Genomic DNA, 22,152 nt, shown 5'->3' with positions numbered 1-22,152 from the left:
GTTGAGCGCCAAAGAATTGAACTGTGGTGTTGGAGAAGACTCTTGAGAGTCCCTTGGACTGCAAGGGGATCCAACTAGTCCATTCTAAAGGAGATCAGTCCTGGGTGTTCATTGGAAGGTCTGATGTTGAAACTGAAACTCCAATACTTTGGCCACCTGATGCCAAGAACTGACTCATTGGAAAAGACCCTGATGCTGGGAAAGATTGAAGGCAGGAGGAGAAGGGGACAACAGAGGATGAGATGGTTGGATGGCATCACCGACTCAATGGACATGAGTTTGAGTAAACTCCAGGAATTGGTGATGGACAGGGAGGCCTGGTGTGCTGCAGTCCATGGGGTGGCAAAGAGTCAGACACGACTGAGCAACTGAAGTGAACTGAACTGATCTTCTATTTTAAAAGCAAATAAGGGTAAATACATGAACATTTCATAGAGAACAATTTAAATCATATTTTTGTTTTGGTGCATGAAGGGATAAATCTTCAAATAGCCAGATTAATCCAATCTGGGATGAAAGCCAGTCCCTGGTAGAACCAGGACTGGTGGCAAAGGAGCTGCCTTTGGGTAGATGGCTATTATTACACAACCAGGCGGAGTCCCAGGCAACTGAAAGGGGTCATGTAATCCCAATAAGCTCTGATTTAACACCTTTATCACCAACATGGAGCTTTCTTACGCTATAAGGATGCTGAGTAATGCTGCAAACATCCACTTTCTGGGCCATCTGGTTATGAAAACCCCATAGGGTAAGACTCATGAGAAGGTCTTGCTAGTTTTTCTGAAAGTAAATAATTCTAAATGGGCTCCTGGAGAGTTTTCTGGGTAATTCATACTCTACAGAGATTTGATTGCAGAAAATTTCCAGTAGACTTAAAACTCAACTTCCTATAACACTTAGAAAGTGTACAAAAACAATTGGCTTTTGTTTGATTGAGGAAGACCCCGGAGGAGTAGAACTTTGAAATTTTGAAAGAAACAGGTAGATAAATAAAACGGAAATTTCTGACTGTCAGTGACTAAAGAAAACCTTGCTGAATTTGGAAAGTGTAAGAAAAGAGGGATCTTGCCTAGTTTGAGGTGTCGTACGTATCCTTGGGCTTCCCTGGTGGCTCAGTGGTAAAGAATTTGCCTGGCAATGCAGGAGATGTGGATTCAATCCCTGTTTCGGGAAGATCCCTGGAGAAGAACTATTCTTGGGTGGGAAATCCCATGGACCGAGGAGCCTGGCGTGTTGCAGTCTATGGGGTCGCAAAGAGTCGGACACAACTGAGTGACTGAACTGAGCAACTAAACAACATCTTGAGTTCAGCTTCACACTTGGATAGAATGCCGTGTGTTCTCAGGGATGAAGGGCCCACAGGAGAATGAGAGCGGGGAGGCAGAGGCCGTTGGAAGGAGAGAGCTTGGAATGTCCTAGTGGTCAGGAGAAATGCATGTGTGGGTGTGTGGGAGGGTATCAGGGGAAATGAACACTGCCAAGTTGATTTGTATTTTAACTACCAAGGCATTCCTAGGACATTCTTCCAAGATGCTGGGATTAGAGCGATGGCAAGTTTCAACAGTGTGTTTATCCATTACAAGTACAAGCACTAAGAAAAAAATTTTGGCAGATGTATCTATAATTCTAAAAAGACAATGGTGACATTAAGGAAACTTTGAAACAAAGTGACTTCTCTTTACTCTTCAACAGCTAATATTCCTTTACTCTTCAGTAATATTCCTTATATTCAGTATATAAGGAATATTCAGTATATAAGTGTATCCTTATATTCCTTATATTCAATAATATTCCTTTACTCTTCAACAGCTAATATTCTCTTGTTCTATGTTTTCTTCTGGACTAAAACTAAAACTCTTTCTTTAGCAGTACTTTTGGGCGAGTAAGTTTCCTCTTGGCATGAACTCTATTGAAGCAGCTTCTAAACCCTAATGAGCTGGGAACAATTCTCCAGTCCTGTATCATTCTGCCTTAAATTGGACATTTGAACTGCAGAGAGAAATTATCTGCAATTATCATTTCACGACTATTTTCAAGATTCCCCACTTTCAACATCAGCATGTGGTCTGTGGAAGTAAAGCAAGTCAAACCCCGTGGGCAAGAAAGCAATTCTGTTGTTCTTCAGAATGAGCTTCCCTGATAGCTCAGTTGGTAAAGATCCACCTGCAATGCCGGATACCCCAGTTTGATTCCTGGGCTGGGAAGATCCATTGGAGAAGGGATGGGCTACCCACTCTAGTATTCTTGGGCTTTCCTTGTGGCTCAGCTGGTAAAGAATCTGCCTTTCAATGTGGGAGACCTGGGTTCAATCCCTGGGTTGATAATATCCCCTGGAGAAGAGAATAGCTACCCACTCCAGTATTCTGGCCTAGAAAATTCCATGGACTGTATAGTCCACAGGGTCACAAAGAGCCTGACATGACTTCCATTTTCACTTCACTTTCCAGAATGGGCTTAGGGATCATCCTTCCTAACTCCCTATTTAGTAAGAAAAATGAGGTCCAGAAAGGTCAGAACTAATAAATTCTGTAGTTGAGATTTGACACAAAGTGTTAAAATATTTTAATTTTAAATAATTTTAGATTTTTAGAAAAAAGTTCAAATCTACCTTCCTTTGCTGCTGCTGCTAAGTCACTTCAGTCGTGTCCGACTCTGTGTGACCCCATAGACAGCAGCCCACTAGGCTCCCCTGTCCCTGGGATTCTCCAGGCAAGAACACTGGAGTGGGTTGCCATTTCCTTCTCCAGTGCATGAAAGTGAGGAGTGAAAGTGAAGTCGCTCAATCGTGTCCGACTCCTAGCGACCCCATGGACTGCAGCCCACCAGGCTCCTCCGTCCATGGGATTTTCCAGGCAAGAGTACTGGAGTGGGGTGCCATTGCCTTCTCTGCTACCTTCCTCTAGCCCCCTCTTAATGTTAACAGACAACCATAGTTCAATGATCAAAATCAGAAAACATTGTTATAGTACTATTAATTAAACTACAGACCTTCACATTTCATCATTTTTCCTTCTAGCATCTCTTTGTCTGTCATTCTGGGATCCAATTCAGAATCTCACAGTGCATTGAATTATTATGCCTTCTTAGTTTCTTCCAGTTTGGGAGAACTCCTCAATCTTTGTCTTCCATGACCTTGACACTCTTGAAGAGTACTGGCCAGATATCTTGTAGAATGTCATTCATTTGGGGTTCGTCTAATGTTTCTTCACCATTAGACTGAGTTTATGTTTGAGGCAAAGTGTCCTTCTCAGTGCATTATATTAGAAAATACACAACGTTGGTATGTCCTGTTACTGGTGATATTATCCTTGATCACTTGGTTAAGGTGGTATCTGTCAGGTTTCTCTACTCTTGTTATTTTCCTCTTTGTAATTGATGGATATCTTAGCGGAGCTACATTGAGATGATGCTAATATCCTAATTTTCCTCAAACTTTCACCTGTAGATTTTAGTATTTATCAGTTGGAGAAGGAAATGGAAACCCACTCCAGTATTCTTGCCTAGAGAATCCTGTGGACAGAGGAGTCTCAAGGGCTGCTGTACATAGGGTCGCACAGAGTTGGACATGACTGAAGTGACTTAGCATGCATGCATGCATTGGAGAAGGAAATGGCAACCCACCCCAGTGTTCTTGCCTGGAGAATCCCAGGGATGGGGGAGCCTGGTGGGCTGCTGTCTATGGGGTCACACAGAGTCGGACATGACTGAAGCGACTTAGCAGCAGCAGCAGCAGTGGATTTTACCTGCAACAATTATTATGATAATGTTTACCTAATAGTGATTTTGTTATAGATAGATGGAAATAGAGATATCTTTGTACTAATAGCTGGATGGATATTTATTTTGTTCTGTGGATCATAACCCAATGTTATCATTATATACTTTGTTGCTCAAATTTTTCCAACTTTGGCCACTGGGGACTCCTTTAGGTTGGCTCACATATCCTTTTGTCTTACCTCATCATTGTGGGGTTATGTTGCTTGTGGGACTATGTTGCTGGTTTGAGTACTTCATTATTTTCTTCAATTTTTTTAAAGACTATGTTTTTAAAATTTTAATTTCTTTATTTGGCTGTGCTGGGTCTCAGTTGCAGCATGGGGGACCTAGTTCCCCGACCAGGGATTGAATCCAGCCCCCTGCATTGGGAGGACAGAGTCTTAGTCACTGGAACACCAGGGAAGCCTGAGTACTTCTTTATTTTCTGACACACAATTTTCCAGGCTCAATTACATTCTGCCTACCCCAGCCCTAGAATCAACTGCTTCTCTGAAGAACCCTCTGAGCCAAGACTTTGTCATAAGCGTCTCATGCCCCTTCCATCAGCTCATGTTATGTCTTAAACACATTTGACTTGACTGTTTAGTACACTTTTCTCAGAAACACACTGTACAGATAGGTGGAGTTTGTACTTGTCATTCAGCATCGGCTTGTGGTTACTCCTGATGCTCCTCTGTCCACGTTAATTGTCCCACAGGGATGATCCAGGCAGGAGGTAGCAGGAGGGTGGGAAGACAGAGAAGTGGACTGGAGGGCAGAAAAGGGGATGGAGTGGATATTGATGAAGAATGGAGAGGGAGGCTGGGAGACGCTGGACGGGACTCAAATAGGCACATCTGAGTTCTTTCTGCTACACGACTAGGCAAATCCGAAAACCTACAAACATTTCAAAAGGAAGTTAGAATTTTTGAAGTTTTAAGTTTTTGTTTTGTTTTGTTTTTCAGTCCAAGGTTTTTGTTTGTTTAAATTGAAGTATAGTTGATGTACTTTCCTCAGTGATTTTCAATGTATTCTTGACTCCGTGGCTATAATTAACAAACTTGATCATGCCATTCTATTGGTTTGGTTTTTCTTGGGGTGGCGAGGGGAGGGCCACGCTGAGTGGCATGAAGGATCTTCCCTGATCAGGGATCGAACCTGTGCCCCTGTAGTGGACGCATGGAATCCCAACCGCTGGACCACCAGCGAAGTCCTTAATTTTTCTGGCACTTAATCCACTCTGCCTGAAGGGAAGTTGCTGGTTGTGAGTTTGGCTTCTTTTCCTTATCTCCCTTTCTCTCTCTTGCCTCCAGCAGCTGTTCGGACTGATTTATGGGGTCATGGCGAGTTGGTTTCAGGCTAAGTCTCACATGCTCATTGAGGATGTGTTATTACACTCCCTGTGTTAGGGGATGGATAAAGTTATACATAGAGATGTTAATTGAAAACAGAGCTACGTTCACAGTGGAAATTAAAAGGAAGACTGGAAACAGAAATGAAACTTTTGTTTTCTAATCTTTTTCATAAATAATGTAACTTAAAAACAACTTAGAAAACTTCAAATAGATGAATATATATCATAATGTGAATATATGCAGTAAAGCCCACATTCCATTCCAAGATTCAGAAACACTTAAGGATATCAAATACAGTACTTCTGGGGGTTTAGTGAGGGATTATTTTGCTGTTATAGAAACAGTGCTTCTATATCTTTTTAACTGTCTACAAATGACTCTGCACTTTTTTCTACATACTTGCCCCTGTGTGTGTGTGAGAGAGAAAGAGATTCAAAGAGAGAGAGGAGAGAGAGAGAGAGAGCAGTGAAAGAGATATGACACACTAGTTTCTTACAGGAAATTTAATACATGTCAGCACAAATCTGACACTGACTCATTTGGCAGAAAGAACAAATTCACACGCCACAGTAAACAGAGAATGGGGTGAGATCTCAAGAATAGGGGAAGGGTGGGAAGGCTGTCTACAATTTAAGATATGAAAGAGGTGCTTTCTTAAACTCATTTTCAATTTCTCAGAGTCATGTTGAATTTTTATCCTGACACCCTCAGCACTTGTCTTAAAGGATTTAGGAAGGATTTACGAAGTTTCTTCCTCCCCTCTGATCCCCACAATCATTTAGCCATTATGTCCAACATAACCTATCTCCTTCTCATCATCTCCTTTCTGTCCCCATGAGTACTCAGTTGGTTCAGCATTCACCAAGTTTTCTTTCCATCTTTGACTGTTCTAGGCATGTCTTCCTACTTGGTCAGAGCTAGCCATTTCTTTCTTGATGCCACCACTGAATCTTGTGTTAACTGATTCTCTCATTCTCTCCCAAATGTACTGTAATTGATGGCTTGTGTACTCACCTCCCCTACTTGACTTAGGCTGTGAGGTTCCTGAAGACTGGGATTGTGTCTACAATCCCAATGGGGTTTATTTCTATATCCCCAGTGCCTAGCAGGGCTGGGCACACTCGGTGCTTGATAAATGCTTGGTCAGTGAATGAAAAAATAAATGCCCAGGTGAATAAATGAAGGAGTCCGCTCAGTTCATTAATGAACTGTTACTAGCTGGTAAACTCCTCATTGTCAACCCCAAAGCAGATGTTTCTCCCTGGAGCGGACAATTCATGACAAACCATGTGATAGAAGATTATATACTTTAAAATGACATCTACAAGTGATAGTTTCTCCTCTACAAATAATTATCTTCTCAGGATATTGAGTTATTTTTACTTTCTGAAGGCATTTGTAATTATTATACCTCGTGGTTCCATCTGGGCTTCCCTGGTGGCTCAGATGGTAGAGAATCTGCCTGCAATGCGGGAGACCTGGGTTTGATTCCTGGGTTGGGAAGATCCCCTGAAGGAAGGCATGGCAACCCACTCCAGTATTTTTGCCTGGAGAAGCCCATGAACCAAGCAGCCTGGCTGGCTACAGGCAGTCATTGGGTAGCCAAGAGTCAGACAGGACTGAGCTACTAAGCACAGCACAGCCATAGCTCCATCTAGTGAAGCCAACTGGTAATACAGTAATTAAGATAACTATGAATATGAGAAACAGTGAAAAAATCATTTATAGAAAATGACCCTTCCCTTTCTAGGTTCAAAAACCTTCATTTGTGTCTACTTTGTACTTTCTAGAATTCACCAATCTTTTTCTTGCCAAAATAATCTATTTCTAAATATATGGGCAGTATCATGTCACTGGAAAATAATGTGAATATATGGAAAACTTTTACAATTAGCTTATATTTTACTACCTTTAAATCAAAGAGCCACTGATATTTATTAACACAAAATACTATTTAGATATTTTATGGAATAACATTTTTGTAAACAATGCAAACAACCCCAGCAATTTAATTTTTTAAGAGTTTTTGTTTTTAAATGTGGACCATTTTTAAAGTCTTTATTGAATTTGTTATAATATCATTTCTGTTTTATATTTTGGTTTTTTTGGCCACAAGGCATGTGGTATCTTAGCTCCCCAACCAGGGATCAAACCCACACCCCCTGCATTGGAAGGCAAAGTCTTAACCACCGGACCACCAGGAAAGTCCCCAATTTAATTAATATTTATCAAGTGGTTTTTAGTGATCAAAATGTGCTTCAGGATAAATATCATCGCATCATGATACCCATTATTGTAAAACTTCAGAATATTATAGCAAAATGGTGTATTGTTTAAATACCTGTCTACTTAGATTATAAAGCAAAGCAAGGGAGTCATGAACATAAAATACTTCAGAAGAGTGACTTACCTCGTGGTCCACTGGTTAGGACTCCATGCTTCCACTGCAGGGGACTCAGGTTCGATCCTTGGTCAGGGAACTAAGATCCTTTATGGTACATAGCATTGCCAAAAAATTAGAAACAACCAAAAAACAAACCTTCGGAAGAATGGTTGCCTCTCTGGAGAGACAAGAGGAATGGATCAGAGTAAAACCTCCAGAGGCTTCCACAGGATTAGAAAGTTTTCATTCTGTGTGAGGTCATGGGCACGTGGATTTTTATTTTATTGTTATGCTTCAAAACGTCAATGTACATATTTTTTGATCCAGTAATTCCACTTTTGAGAAATCTTCTTGCAGAAATGAAAGACCAATATACAAGGATATGCACAAAAAAGAAAGAAAGAAAAATTAAGCAAAAGAAATAAATAGTTACTATGTAAGCTCCATATATATTCTACTTTGGGACTCAGCTAAGTGTGATACATATTGGTTTTTCATAAATGCAAAATTTGATGATAAATATTATGAGCATTACCCTATGCTATGCTTCAATAAAAACTATGTTTTAAAACAAAAAAAAACTTTAAGTGATGTTTTAACAAACATTGTTTGGTATAAAAAGATACATAAGCATACTTATAATAAGGTATATTATGCTAATAAAAGAACACTGAATATGACAAAGTGGAGAAAATCTGCTGCTGCTAAGTCACTTCAGTCGTGTCCGACTCTGTGCGACCCCATAGACGGCAGCCCATCAGGCTCCCCGTCCCTGGGATTCTCCAGGCAAGAACACTGGAGTGGGTTGCCATTTCCTTCTCCAATGCGTGAAAGTGAAAAGTGAAAGTGAAGTCGCTCAGTCATGTCCGAGAATTGTATTTGCCTCTTTTTTTATGCTACTAGAGAAAAAAGAGGCAAATACAGTTCTTTCATACCGCACTTTAAGAATGTTAAGAACAGAATGTTCCATAGGATTTTCTTCAGTCCAAAATTTTAGTATATTTTGGTAGTTGTTCCATCAACAATATTTTATTTCTTTTTAAATGTTTTTAAGGTTTTTATATATTTTTATTTATCATTATTGATGTGTAGTTGATTTGCAATATTATATGAGTTTCAACATAGTGGTTCAATTTTAAAGTTACATACTTCATTTATAGTTATTACAAAATATTGGCTATATTCCCTGTGAAAATTGAAGTGAAAGTGTTAGTCACTCAGTTGTGTCTGACTCTTTGCGATCCCATGGACTGTAGCCTGCCAGGCTCCTTTGTCCATGGGATTCTCCAGGCAAGAATATTGGAGTGGGTAGCCATTCCCTTCTCCGGGAGATCTTCCCGACCCAGGGATCAAACCCTGGTCTCCTGCATTGCAGGCAGATTCTTTACCATCTGAGCCACCAGGGGAACCCCAAAAAAGTGACCTAAACACTTGACTAAAGAAGATATACACTGGCAAATTTCCTAATAAACTCTCTTCTCTACTCCTAAAGATCTCTTCAGGAGGAAAAGAACCCCACCTTAGCAGAGGATGGTTTCGATCCATCGACCTCTGGGTTATGGGCCCAGCACGCTTCCGCTGCGCCACTCTGCTGGTGTACTGTACCATACATCCTTGTAACGTATTCATTCTGTACATAGTAATTTGTAGCTCTTAATTTTCTAACCCCATTAAACCCCACATCCCCCTCCCCCTGCCCAGCTGCTGCTGCTGCTGCTGCTAAGTCGCTTCAGTCGTGTCCGACTCTGTGCGACCCCATAGTTGGCAGCCCACCAGGCTTCCCGTCCCTGGGATTCTCCAGGCAAGAACACTGGAGTGGGTCGCCATTTCCTTTTCCAATGCATGATCCTGCTAGTAATCACTATGTGATTTTCCCTAGTGGCTCAGATGGTAAAGAATCTGCCTGCCCATGCAGGAGACCCAGGTTTGCAATGCAGGAGATCCGGGTTTGATCCCAGGGTCAGGAAGATCTCCTGGAGAAGGGAATGGCTACCCACTCCAGCATTCTTGCCTGGAGAATTCCATGGACAGAAGAGCCTGGTTGGCTACAGTCCATGGGGGTAGCAAGGAGTCAAACACGACTAAGCAACTAACACTTTCATTTCTTTAAGTCCCTACATCATTCTCTATATCTGTGTCTTGTTTCTTTTATGTTATATTCACTAGTTTGCTTTATGTTTTGGATTCTACATATAAGCAATGTCATACAGCATTTGTCTGGCTCTGACTCGTTTCACTAAGCACATCCTCCAAGTCCATCTGTGTTGTGCAAAAGGCAAAATTCCATTTTTTTTTCTTTTATGGCTGAGTAGTATTCAATCTTATATATATATATATATACACACACACACCACATCTTCTTTATCCATTCATCTGTCAATGGACACTTAGATTGCTTCCATGACTATTGTAAATAATGCTGCTGTGAACACTGCGATGAATTTTTTTTAAATTAGTGTTTTTTTTCTTCTTTGAATATACACCCAGGAGTGGAATTTCTGGATCTTATGGTAGTTCTATTTTTGAAGGTGGAGTACACTCAAATCCCAGCATGAGAGTAAAGCTAGTTACAAAACATTGGGGAAGATTATAAATTTATTAATACTTTTAAATCCACTGTCAGCAGAGAGAAACTGATTTGTTTGTTGGTTCACTTTGCCACCATATCCTGGTGGCACCTGGCTGGTGCTGGGTAAGTAAGACGTCAGACTCCCAAGGTGGCCAAACAGGAGAAAAAGATGGGCTGGGCCAAGAGGCATATGCAGTACAACCGGAGCTTTGTCAATATTGTGCCCACCTTTGGGAAGAAGAAAGGCCCAGATGTCAACTCCCAAATCCTTTGTAATCCTGGCTTTCTCTAATAAAGCCACTTAGCCCAATCAAACAACAACAAAACACGCCATTAGAAAAGTATGCACAGAGGAAAAGCCATGCACTTTGAGAACCAGAAAGAAGGTGTCTGCAAGCCAAGGAGAGAGGTGTTGGAGAAACCACCCTTGCTGACACTTTGACCTTGGGCTTCCAGGCTCCAAGAAAATATACTGAAGAAATTAACATATGTAGCCAATTTGGGTGCCTGGATCTATGTGAAGGTGTTGGATTCAGCTGCCCACTTTGTCAGGTTCAAATCCTGTTACTTGGTTAACCAACAGAACTCTATATTCCCAGGAATATGTCAAAGTCCTCTCTTTACATCTCATTTCACATCTTTTTGTTTTTTGTAAGCATTATGTTTACAGGCATTCAGGCAACCACAATATTAAACCACAGAGCTCTAGATTTGGGGTTTTAGAACACTTCCAGGACATTCCTGGTTTCTGTGTTGATTTACCACTTGAGTAAGTATAAGTAGAGCTTCCCTGATAGTTCAATTGGTAAAGAATTCACCTGCAATGCAGGAGACCCTGGTTCGATTCCTGGGTCGGGAAGAGCTGCTGGAGAAGGGATAGGCTACCCACTCCAGTATTCTTGGGCTTTCCTTGTGGCTCAGCTGGTAAACAATCTGCCCGCAATGTAGGAGACCTGGGTGGGGAAGATCCTCTGGAGAAGGGGAAGGCTACCCACTCCAGTATTCTGGCCTAGAGAATTCTGACACGACTGAGCGACTTTTAAGTATAAGTAAGTGTGAATATGTCCGTGTGATTATTTAGTACTTTGCTTACTTTCTTGTGAATTTAGTAATGTATTTAAAAGTACTTTTGGAAGTAGTTTCAGTAAAAATGGCAAAATAGGAAATATAGCCAATATTTTAGAGTAGCTATAAATGGAGTATAACCTTTAAAAATTCAATCACTATGTTGTACACCCCAAACTCAAAATGTTGTAAATCAACTAAATGTCAATAAAAATAAAGATATATAAAACCTTAAAAAAAACTGTTATGTAAAGAATTTGCTTCCACTGGAAATGGATGATAGTGATATATGAGAGTTAAGAACAATATGGTGTCTAGGTAAAACAATGTTATTTCTTGTTCAGAAGTCCTAGACAAACTTCTACCCTCACCCTTAGGTTTCCCCACAGGTGAAATAAGAATATTACAGGGATTAGTAAAAGAGAGAGAGAGACTCTGAAATCTGTAATCTTCTATTATGGGTTTTGTGCCTTGAAGGGCTTTGCTGCTGCTGCTGCTAAGTCACTTCAGTCGTGTCCGACTCCGTGCGACCCCATAGACGGCAGCCCACCAGGCTCCCCCGTCCCTGGGATTCTCCAGGCAAGAACACTGGAGTGGGTTGCCATTTCCTTCTCCAATGCATGAAAGTGAAAAGTGAAAGTGAAGTCGCTCAGTCCTGTCCGACTCTTTGCGACCCCATGGACTGCAGTGCACCAGGCCCCTCCGTCCATGGGATTTTCCAGGCAAGAGTACTGGAGTGGGGTGCCATTGCCTTCTCCCAGGGCTTCTTTACTCATAGGCTATTGATTAATTCTGGGGAGTTTTTCAGGGATCTCTCTGAATCTTGATGGGAGGTACACTGTGAATTTTGCCAATACCAGTGGAGATTTTGTCTGTAAGGAGGGTGATGGCTGATTCAATAGGGACAAATAATCAGTGTTCCCAGGATCAGCTCTAGACAGAGCAAATAAAAGATGTCACAGCATCATTTAACTCATCTGATTGGCTGCTTTGATAAGTACTGTCAAATTATAGAATTATCTCCCCACCCCCTCCTTTTGAGAGAAGGAAATTCTGGCATGATACTTCTTTAAGAAGTCTCAGGCTTATACATGGATAGCAGTGGAAGAACTAAGGAGAAAAGGGTCTGTGTCTCTCAAAGGTCCTAAACAGAAGCAAGTAGGCTCAGAGACAAAAGCATCTTGAGGTTCACTGGAGGTCTCCACTGTTTGAACTGTTCTACTACTCCAGGGCAGGGGCTGCTTTATAGTAGTGGGCTTGTACACCACGAGCTTAACTCGGATGTCAGTTAGAACTGGAGGAGATTCAGCCCCAATTTAGAGAAATGTGTCTGTAAACCACTTGGAGGGAGGATTGGGAAGAGCCTGTGTTACTCCTCAGGGCTCCATCATTGAGAACTGAGAGCTAGCTGGAAAGGCCCCTGAGAGGGTTACAAGTGCCCGAAGAGTTTAAGTGTCTCTTTCCCAAAGTCCCGGCTCTCTGCAATCCTAGCAGAAATTAGGAGGGTCTTGCTTTTCATTTGCTGGAGTTGAAGATTAAGACTTTTGGTGGCCTTTCACTTAGGTGACTCCTGTAGTGCTCAAGAGAGCTGGTTTGCCAGGTTAATTAAATTTGGAGTGGACATAGTCTCCTATTTCTCTTGGTCCTTTTTACTAGCAGGGAAATGTCCTGGTTTAGCCTGTAAATAAATAGAGTGAAAATCTACCTGATTAGAATTAGCATCTGAAGGAAGGTCAGAATTATCATTTAAAACTATCTGAAATCGACCGTAATAGTCATGAACAGGCTCATCAGATTTTTGTCTGCAAGCCTGAAATTTGTTCAACAGACTTTGGGAAAACCCTAGGAATTGCTCCAGGAAGCCATCTAGTGATTTCTGAGCCTGAGCGTATGACTTAGCAGGCTAGTTTTGAAATAGAAGGTAGTCATCAGATCTGTTACACCTGAAACCTGCTTCCACTGATTAAGTTCCTTTTAATTGTTTTTATAAAAATGTGCAGATCCTCCAAGAGTCAAGTAGCCTAAACAATAAGAGGTTTGCCTGAGTTGTTTTCCAGAACTTGAAATCAGCTGAGCCCAATTTGAGCTCTAACTAGTTAAGACCCCCTGACCCTTCAACTGGGCATGCTCCGTGACCTTTTGACTTCAGAGGGCTGAACACTCCATCCGCAGAGCATGTTCTGAGTATACCTATTGTGAAGAAGCCTGTAGCTTAGTTCTGTCTAGGCCAGAATGAAGGTCACCTCACATTTTATTGTCTCCAATTAGCTTCAGTTTTATCCCAAAGAATACCTCCAGCCCCTCGCCTTTGAGGAAGTGGATTTGAGACTTCATCTTCTCGCTCGGCCACCTTGTAAGTAAACCCTTTCTTTGCTGCAAACTTCGGTGTCTCAGCATTTGGCTTGCTGCATGCTGGGCAAACAACCTTGGTTCAGTAACGCTTTACCAGTTGTATTTCTAGGTACCTTTCAGCATTTTCCCAGTTAGCAGTTTTAATTCAATGCTGGGCCTATCCTTAGCCAAGAAGCCTATGAACTGGCTGGTAAAAGTCAGAGATACCAGGTTGCTAAATTTGAGTAACATAAAATTCCTCTGCAAGTCTGTGAGGTTCTTTGGATTACTGTGGGGGGAAAAAAATCTATGACTATAGCTCAAAGTTCAGCTTTCGTTCAGAGAGTAGAAGAAATTAAGGGTTTGGTCTCTGGATCCTCAGTAGGCCTAATTTTAAAGGGATGGGTTCTGAAAAGTTCAGAGGAAAAGGGAGAGGGGGGAAGAGTTTAAGAGAAAAAGCAAAGTTAAGCAAGAATTAGTGTGGGGAAGTGAGGGTAGAGAGGAGGAGCAGGCAGCACAGAAGGGAGAAGACTGCCCCAGAGATCTAAGCACAAGGAGCTGAGACAGACAAGATGGTGCCTGGAGCCATTTTCTCTTTCTGGAATGGTAACCACTGAGAGACTTACCGGTTCTGGGCACCTGAGGTAATCTCTAATTACTAGCTGACCAAGCTGACTTTAGTGGTCATACTGTACGAAGAACAGAGTTCAGAAAAATCACTTAACAACAAACAACAGCAATAAACCCTAGAGAAAAGGGAAAATCTGATTTTTAGTTATTACATTTACTTTAAAAGTCTAGTTTTCAACAACAAAAAATTAAAACATAAACAAGGGCTGTGATCTTCGGAAGAGTTTCTTAGTCTTTTTTAATTCTCGTGTGAGACAGAAAAGCTGGAGGGGCTGGGGTTGTGTTACTGTCCTTCTTCAAGGTCAGATGAGGCTCTGGTCAAGGGCAGGTCTTTCTCACAGAAAGTAGGATGCTTGGCATATTTCAAAATGGTCTGGCCTTGAGGTCGTCAATCTGACACTGAAGTCAGTGACCATGTTTTATTAATTTTTGTAACTTGCAAGTGCTTTATAGATATACTACTAAGTTAATATGACTTTAATCTCTTTTCTATCTCTTCAACTGACCACTTACAGCTTCATAACATGTACCAATACAGACTGTCAAACTGATCTTTATTCTTCTTTTGGGGGTAATTTTTATATTGTAGTTTCCATACAAAATTGCTAATATTTCACTAAGGTTTTAAAAACTTTTTTTTTTTTCCCCCAGAAATTCACTGGGATTCCACCAGTTAGGACTTGGTGCTTTCTCTTCCATGGCCTGGGTTCAATCCCTGGTCAGGAAACTAAGATCCCAAAAAAAAAAAAAAAAACCTGAAGTGTAAAAGCTTTTTTTCCATATTTGTTTTCATTCGTTTGGTATTTGTTTACACCTTTCAGATTTACTCTACCAGGAAAATGGGTATAGTTTTAATTTACAACTAATATTTGACTGCTTCTTTTCAATCTTACGAATTGATAGCTTGAGTAAAATGAATTTTTGTGCTCCTCATTCCTATATCAATCTATTTTACTTAAAGTTAATATTAGCCAGAAAATATTCAGCTCGCTGGTCATTCTTGCCAACCTATGGGGAAGCCAAAACCTCAATCTAATCTTCAGAATCAGAATACGGAAGAAGAGCCCCTTCGTTAGATGCAAAAGGGAAAGTAACAGTAGAGAAGATCTGCTCTGAGATGCTTATCCTGGGATCTTTGATCTTGGTACCCCTACACCCGTCTTTAAGGGAAAGTCTCTTTTTAAGTCCCTGCTGCCTGGAACCAAGTTCATTGTATTCCTCACTCTACTACATCTCAGGACCACCTGGAATCTGTTGTCTAGGGTTGCCATGGACACAGGGTTCTTATTCTAGTACTGCCTTGTTAGCAGCAGCAGGTAAAGGCCTAGGGTGGGGGCCTCTGGCTGAGGACGTCCCATCACACCCTCTGCCCTTTATGTAGCTAATGTTGGCCTTCCACCCTCACAGAGTAAGAGGAGTAGAACATTTTACAGGGACAGATGGAGGGTGCGGGGAGGAGGAAGGATCAGGAGAAGGGTCAGGATAGGGGTCTTTGGGCCCGCTGACAGGAAGGCTTGCCTTGTGCTTAGCTGTGGGGAACCCTAATTAACATTCCTCTCCCCTCCCAGGGCATTTGCGGAGCCCCCTATCTCACCCTCAGGGGTCATGAGGGTGGAGGGAGTGGGGGCACTAGGCTTCTGTAGGCTGGCAGGAATTGGGCTGAGATTGGATTTACCACACTTGATCTGGGGGCATTAAAAAATAGGAAAGCATGGGAAGAAGGATGTGGCAAGGGGAGGCATTATCCTGAAAGGCAGTAGGAGAGAAATTGCTACCAGGATCTTGAGTAAAGTTCGCTCCTGCTTAGGAAAAGTACCCAAGTCACAAAATGCGCCCCACCGCCCCACAGCCCCAGCTCCGTCCAGGACGCAGCACCTCCGCTACAGCAGCCTTGCCTGCAGGTAAGCGGATGCCGCACCAGCAAGGAGGGGGCGGCCCCCCAGAACCAGGCTGGCTCTCCCATGGCCATCCGGGCTCTCGGGGCCACAGTGTCCAAACTTTGGGCTTCATACTCCCACTGCTCATGAGCTAGTGTCCCTTAAAGGTTTGGAGTTCACAGATGGCTGGACCCCAAGCCTCAAAATCAACATTGATGCACAAACTGGTCTGTTGTGGGGGAAAGATTTTGTTCTATTTGTTTATTTTTCTCTCCTTGCCCAGAATTGAGGGGCTTGTGGCACATTTCTGTTTGCCTCAGGTGGACATAATATTACTACTTGTTAATTTGGCGATGTCTTAATACTTGGCAGTGGCTTTTATTCTGTGACTTACAGTTTTTGTGCATGAAATCTGCCCTGTGAAATGCTGAGGTTCACATTTTTTTGCTTTCTCATTCCTGTGATTTATTCTACAGAGAATATTCTAGGATGGAAATATAAGTCACTCTGATGTAAAATTGGTTTGAAATGGTTTTGTTGCACTTTCTGGGTCCCGGGTAGCAAGTGGGTAATTTTTTTAAAGAGTCCTGTGCTTGAGCTCCAGTCCTTTGGCCACCTGATGCAAAGAATTGACTCATTGGAAAAAATCCTGATGCTGGGAATGATTGAAGGCAGGAGGAGAAGGGGACGACAGAGGATGAGATGGTTGGATGGCATAACTGACTGGATGGACATGAATTCGAGAAAGCTCTGGGAGTTTGTGATAGACAGGGAAGCCTGACATGCTGCAGTCCATGGTGTCGCCAAGATTCGAACATGACTGAGCAACTGAACTGAACTGTGCTTGAGCTAAACTTAAATTTTATTGAACACACACACAAAATGTTTTCCCCTATTTTTTGAGCTAAAATTCTAAGGGCAAATGCACAATGCGTGTTTCACAGGATATATAAAATTGCACAGTATTGCAGATTTTGTATTTGTGGATTCAAGACTTCAGAAATGCTGATCCTTACCTAGTAAGTCATATGTGTGACTTTCTTCCGAGTTGGGGGGATATCATATGTGTTTTAAACATATCAAATATATAATGGATGTGTGCTTTTGCTTTTCTTAGATTAACTGTAGATTAAATTCAACCACAAAACAAACCATGCAGGGATTAAAGAAGAATTCTTTAAGTGCCTGGCTCATGCATCCAAAAAATAAGTAAGTGATAAGATTCAAATTTGCTGAATTTTAAGCATAATTCTCAGCCCTTAATAGAATAGGGAATATACCTGTACCTTCTTTTATAATAAATGTAAACTGTATGCAAATGAATTGGCAAATTCAAAATTTAAAGACCTTGTTGTATGCCTGTGTTTTCCTTAAAAAATACCACAGCTGAAGCAGTGTACCAGTAATATACATGTGGCAGTCATAGCCCCTGTAAACTTTTCCTCTAGGGGTGACTGGTTGCTTTACTGGAGGAAGTTCTGTCTAGGGTGGTGAACATTTCCAGGGACGGCCACAAGGGCTTCAGTTGTTCCATCTCCATTAAAACCTGAAACATTGCTAATTCCTGCAAATGCATTTTTATTAGTGAGATTTTCAAATCAGCTTAATGGATGTTGGAAATATACAAATTTTTGAGATCCATGAATTGTAACTATCCATGAAAAATAGTAACTATCTCAAGAGATGTGTTGAGGACCAATTGCAATAGTATTTGGAAAGTATCAGCATAATGCCTGGCACTTTTTAGTAAATACCATTTAAATATTTGTAAAGTGAACATTGGGATTACAATTCAGCAATTACAAGGAGTAGACTGCATCCATGTTATGTCATGGGTGAGCCTCAAACATTTTGTGATGTGAAATGAAGTCAGATACAAGAGACAGTAAATTGTGTGATTCCACTTATATGAAATGTCTAGGAAAGACAAATCTATGGAGACAAAGTAGATTCACAGTTGGCTAGGGGTGGGAACAGGATTAATTATAAATGAACAGAAGGGATCTCATTGTGGGGATGAAAATGTTCTAAATTGATTAAATCCCTGGATTGTACATTTGAAAAAAAAATGTAAGGTGAAAGACAATTTCTTGGCATAATTTGGGGAAATTTATCTTTATTTTTTCTCAGCCTTTTCTGTTCCATGTTTTCTCATTCTCAGATGTCTGTATTCCAGATGTTAGAAATGGAGGATAAGAACATATCCATTGACTTTATTCTTTTCTACTATTTTCTGGGAGTTTCTCAATCTCACTTTCCAACTCTATTTTGCTTTTCACACGTACCCAAACTAGTTAATATCCCGTGAATGGATTCTTTATATCCAACAATTCTACTTTGACACGTAACGTTTCCTCTGGGGTTTTTTCTTTCTTTTATTTAATAATTTTATTTATGTGTGACTGCACTGGGTCTTTGTTGCTACTCGGGCTTTCTCTAGTTACTGTGAGCAGGGGCTACCCTCTACTTGCAGTGCGTGGGCTTCTCATTGCGGTGGCTTCTCTTGTTGCAGAGCGCAGGCTCTAAGGCGCAGGTTCAGTAGTTGTGGCGCATGGGCTTACTTGCTCCGTGGCATGTGGAATCTTCCTGGAGTTTGCTCAGATTCATGTCCATCGAGTCAAGGATGCTATCTAACCATCTCATCCTCTGCTTCCCCTTCTCCTTTTGCCTTCAATCTTTCCCAGCCTCAGGGTCTTCTCCAATGAGTCAGCTCTTCGCACCATGTAGCCCAAGTATTGGGGCTTCAGCTTCAGCCTCAGTCCTTCCAATGAATATTCAGGGTTGATTTCCTTTAGTATTGACTGGTTGGATCTCCTTGCTGTCCAAGAAATTCTCAAGAGTCTTCTCCAGCACCACAATTCGAAAGCATCAATTCATACCGTCACCTTTAAGCTCTGGGCAAGGAAACTTTGGAGAAGGCAGTCACCCTAGGTTGTCATTTGGAGCTTTGGAGATGGGGGGGAGGGGGAGGATGAAGTATTGCTCTTCGGCCCCTTCCTGTTTTCATCAGCTAACCTAATGTTACCCTCTTTTGATTTTTCTTTCCAACACTTTTGCCTATTTATCTATGGCTGCGCTGGGTCTCGTTGCTGCACTCCAGTTTTCTCTAGTTGGAGTGAGCGGGGGGTAGTTTTTCCATAGTTGCGTGCAGGTATCTCACTGCGGTGGCTTCTTACGCTGCAGAGTGCAGGATCAGTGGTTGTGGTGCACAGGCTTAGTTGCCCCAAGGCATGTGGGATCTTCCTGTGTCCCCTGCATTGGCAGATGGATTCTTAACCACTGGACCACCAGGAAACCCCTGCTACCCTTGTTTTATATTAACAACATCTGGGTAATTGCTACTGGTTTCTAAGAACTCATTTATTGTCTCCAAGCAACTCAAGGGAAAGGCATGAACTGAACTTAAAATTTCCCCTCCCACTGGGCTACTCCAGTCTGCCCCTGTCTGTCCACCAGCTAAGGTACTCCTTAGCCTTCCAGGGTTTGTTATTTCTTGGAATCCATACTTTCATTTGACTTTGGTATCAGTAGTTTTCGGCTGTTTCTCATCTTGGATAGAAACCCACCATTTCCCAGGGGATTATGGAAGTGTTATTACTTTAGAATCTTGAGGTGTTTTTGAAATTTAAAATATATACTGAGTTTTGGGGATATGACATTTGAAGAAGGTAAGCTGCCTAAAAACCAATGTTTGTGAAATAGTGGCTATTTAGTATGATTTTCTGAAGTTGACGGACGCAAAGTGCATTTTCATGTGTCTTATTTTACACATGAGGAAACTGAGTTGTAGAGAGGTTAAATTAATAAAGCCAGTGATTCGGTGGTGGGAAGTCTTGATTTTGGATAATATAACCAGGTATCTTTTTGGAATAATTCAGAGAAGAATAAAAAGGAATCATTATAAATATGCTCTACTTCCAGGTCAGAAAAAAAAAAATTAAAGTTTTATATAGGCCATCCTTGACCTACTTACCTGTTTCTTCTCTACCAAATGGTGACCAGGGACAAGTCCTTGGAATTGGAACATTTGTCATTCTGGCATTTTCTTTTCTTTTTTCCTGTATCCCTTTACTAGTTATCAACTGGATCCATCTCCCCATTCGTACACTCTCAGCTCTTTCTGGTTTCCCAGATTGATTCCAAGTGTGTGCATGGTTTGCGAAATGCGAAAGAAAGGTTTAATAATTAATGCTACACCTCCCTTCTTTCCTTCTCTCTCTAGCATATTCACAAACACACATAGCCCAGATGTGGTCTCAAGAAGTCCAGTGTTATACCCTGAAACTCTTTCTTCAACTTTTTCCATATTCATGAGTTTACATTTCATGTCCTGAAATTCTATTGGAAAGAAGCAACTAATTGCCTTCCGTACTGTCTGACTTTATATTTTTGTATGTTTTTTTCACTCTCTGGCAGAGTTATGGATGCCTCTTTAGGCTCCTCTGACAACGCTGACAAGAGGTGCGTGATGTGGTGGTGAAAAGGTATTGGGAGTGTTGATGGCCAAGGAAGGTTTCTTTTCATAAAAGACTGGATGTTCTTATAAGTAACTTTATTTAGGGGTCTAGATGGGAAAAAAGAGATCATACTTGGGAGAATCCTTACTAATAGTCTGTTTGTGACCCTGATTAACTAGTAGCCAAAACTCTTGGGAAACTATAAGAATGTGTGTGAGAGACTCTGCTACAGAGTGCCAGGAGAGGAGGAAGAAAGAGGCAGAAAGGAGCAAACCCTAATAGATCTCGGCTCTAGCCCTCACCCTCCAGGGCTCTGCTCCCATCTAAAGCTGGTGTCCCAACTGTAAACCCACCGTCATGTTGGAGAGTCCCTACCCCAGGCTTGTAGCTCTTTAAACCAAACTGAGGAAAGGACTACAGGATACGAGAAAAGTAAGGATGCAGGGGAGGGACTTGATAATCAGGAACTTAGAAGGGGCTAGAAGATAGTAGACCTGCACACTGAAGTTGAATTTTAAGTAAACGCAACCTTGATGCAGTTAGACATAGAGTTAGGTTTAGAGGTAAAGAATTGTACTTTGCCAGGCTGCTTAGACAGCCCTAAGGTCTCATTACAACTATAATAAAGCCCTGTTTGTAGTGAAAATTGAAATACTGATTGCCAGATAACTAAATTTCAAACAGATCTTTAGAGTTAAAAATCAGTTTACAAATTGAAGACTATTTGTAACTAGTTAACTCTATGAAGTCATTTTGAGTTTGATGGTATGCTTTTAATTCCTTAGAGATAACTCAGTTGAACTGACATCAGGAGCCTATGATGATACCATCTATGAAAGGTGAGGTATTTATTGAGGGGTGAGGGGTTCAGGAGGATGGGGTGGAGACATTTAGTCTTGGGATTATCCATGGCAATGAAGAATTTTCTGGACAATGATCTAGAATTCTTTCTATAAAGATAGGAATTTCAGTAAGTTATGTTTACTATGTATTTTAGATTCGAGGAATCTTTATTCAGGTAAATTCATTATATCACTATTCCATATAGACTATCATTAATGAGATGTTTCTCTATCTATTGGTATTTAAAGTAAAATAGAACAATTCTTCTTGATGGTGGGAATGAAGATGTTAACTTCCGTGAAAGTGTTAGTCACTTGTGTCCAACCCTTTGTGACCCTGTGGACTTGCCAGTCTCCCCTGTCCATGGAACTCTCCAGGCAAGAATACTGGTGTGGGTCGCCATTCCCTTCTCCAAGGGATCTTCTCAACTCAACCATCAAACCTTGGTCTCCCACATTGTGGGCAGAGTCTTTCCCATCTGAGCCATCAGGGAAGCCCATAACTTTGGTAATCCATAGGAATAAGTCAGTGTGACGTTTTGAAGGGTGGGAACTGTTGGTGGATATCATCACTGGGGAGATAGGGTTTATGCTGAGGCAAGAAGAAAAGGGATAACTACGGACAATAAAGATAGTGGCACTGAACAGCACCTTCAGTCAACTGCATCTAATTGACATTTATAGAATAGGTCATTTAACAAGAGCAGAGAATGTTGGGTTGGCCCAGAAGTTCATTCAGATTTTTCCATAACAGCCTATGGAAAAGCCTGAACAAATTTTTTTGCCAACTCAATATATTCTTCTTAAGCTCACATGAAACATTCACCAATATAGATCATATTCTGGGACATGAAACCCACCTTAGCAAATTTAAAAGAAGAGGAATC

The 22,152-nt window shown here is 41.3% G+C and overlaps 1 non-coding gene across 1 annotated transcript; it reads right to left on the bottom strand.

The window, feature by feature from the left end:
- Positions 1-9,015: 9,015 nt before the first annotated feature.
- On the bottom strand, positions 9,016-9,087 carry TRNAM-CAU. Its single transcript has one exon. It is a non-coding gene; the product is annotated as a tRNA-Met (tRNA).
- Positions 9,088-22,152: the final 13,065 nt, after the last annotated feature.

This window comes from Bison bison, unplaced genomic scaffold (genome assembly GCF_000754665.1).
Source record: "Bison bison bison isolate TAMUID 2011002044 unplaced genomic scaffold, Bison_UMD1.0 scf7180017864048, whole genome shotgun sequence".
Classification (NCBI taxonomy): domain Eukaryota; kingdom Metazoa; phylum Chordata; class Mammalia; order Artiodactyla; family Bovidae; genus Bison; species Bison bison.
Note: the sequence above shows the minus strand (reverse complement) of the source record. Positions and strands in the feature narration are given on the sequence as shown.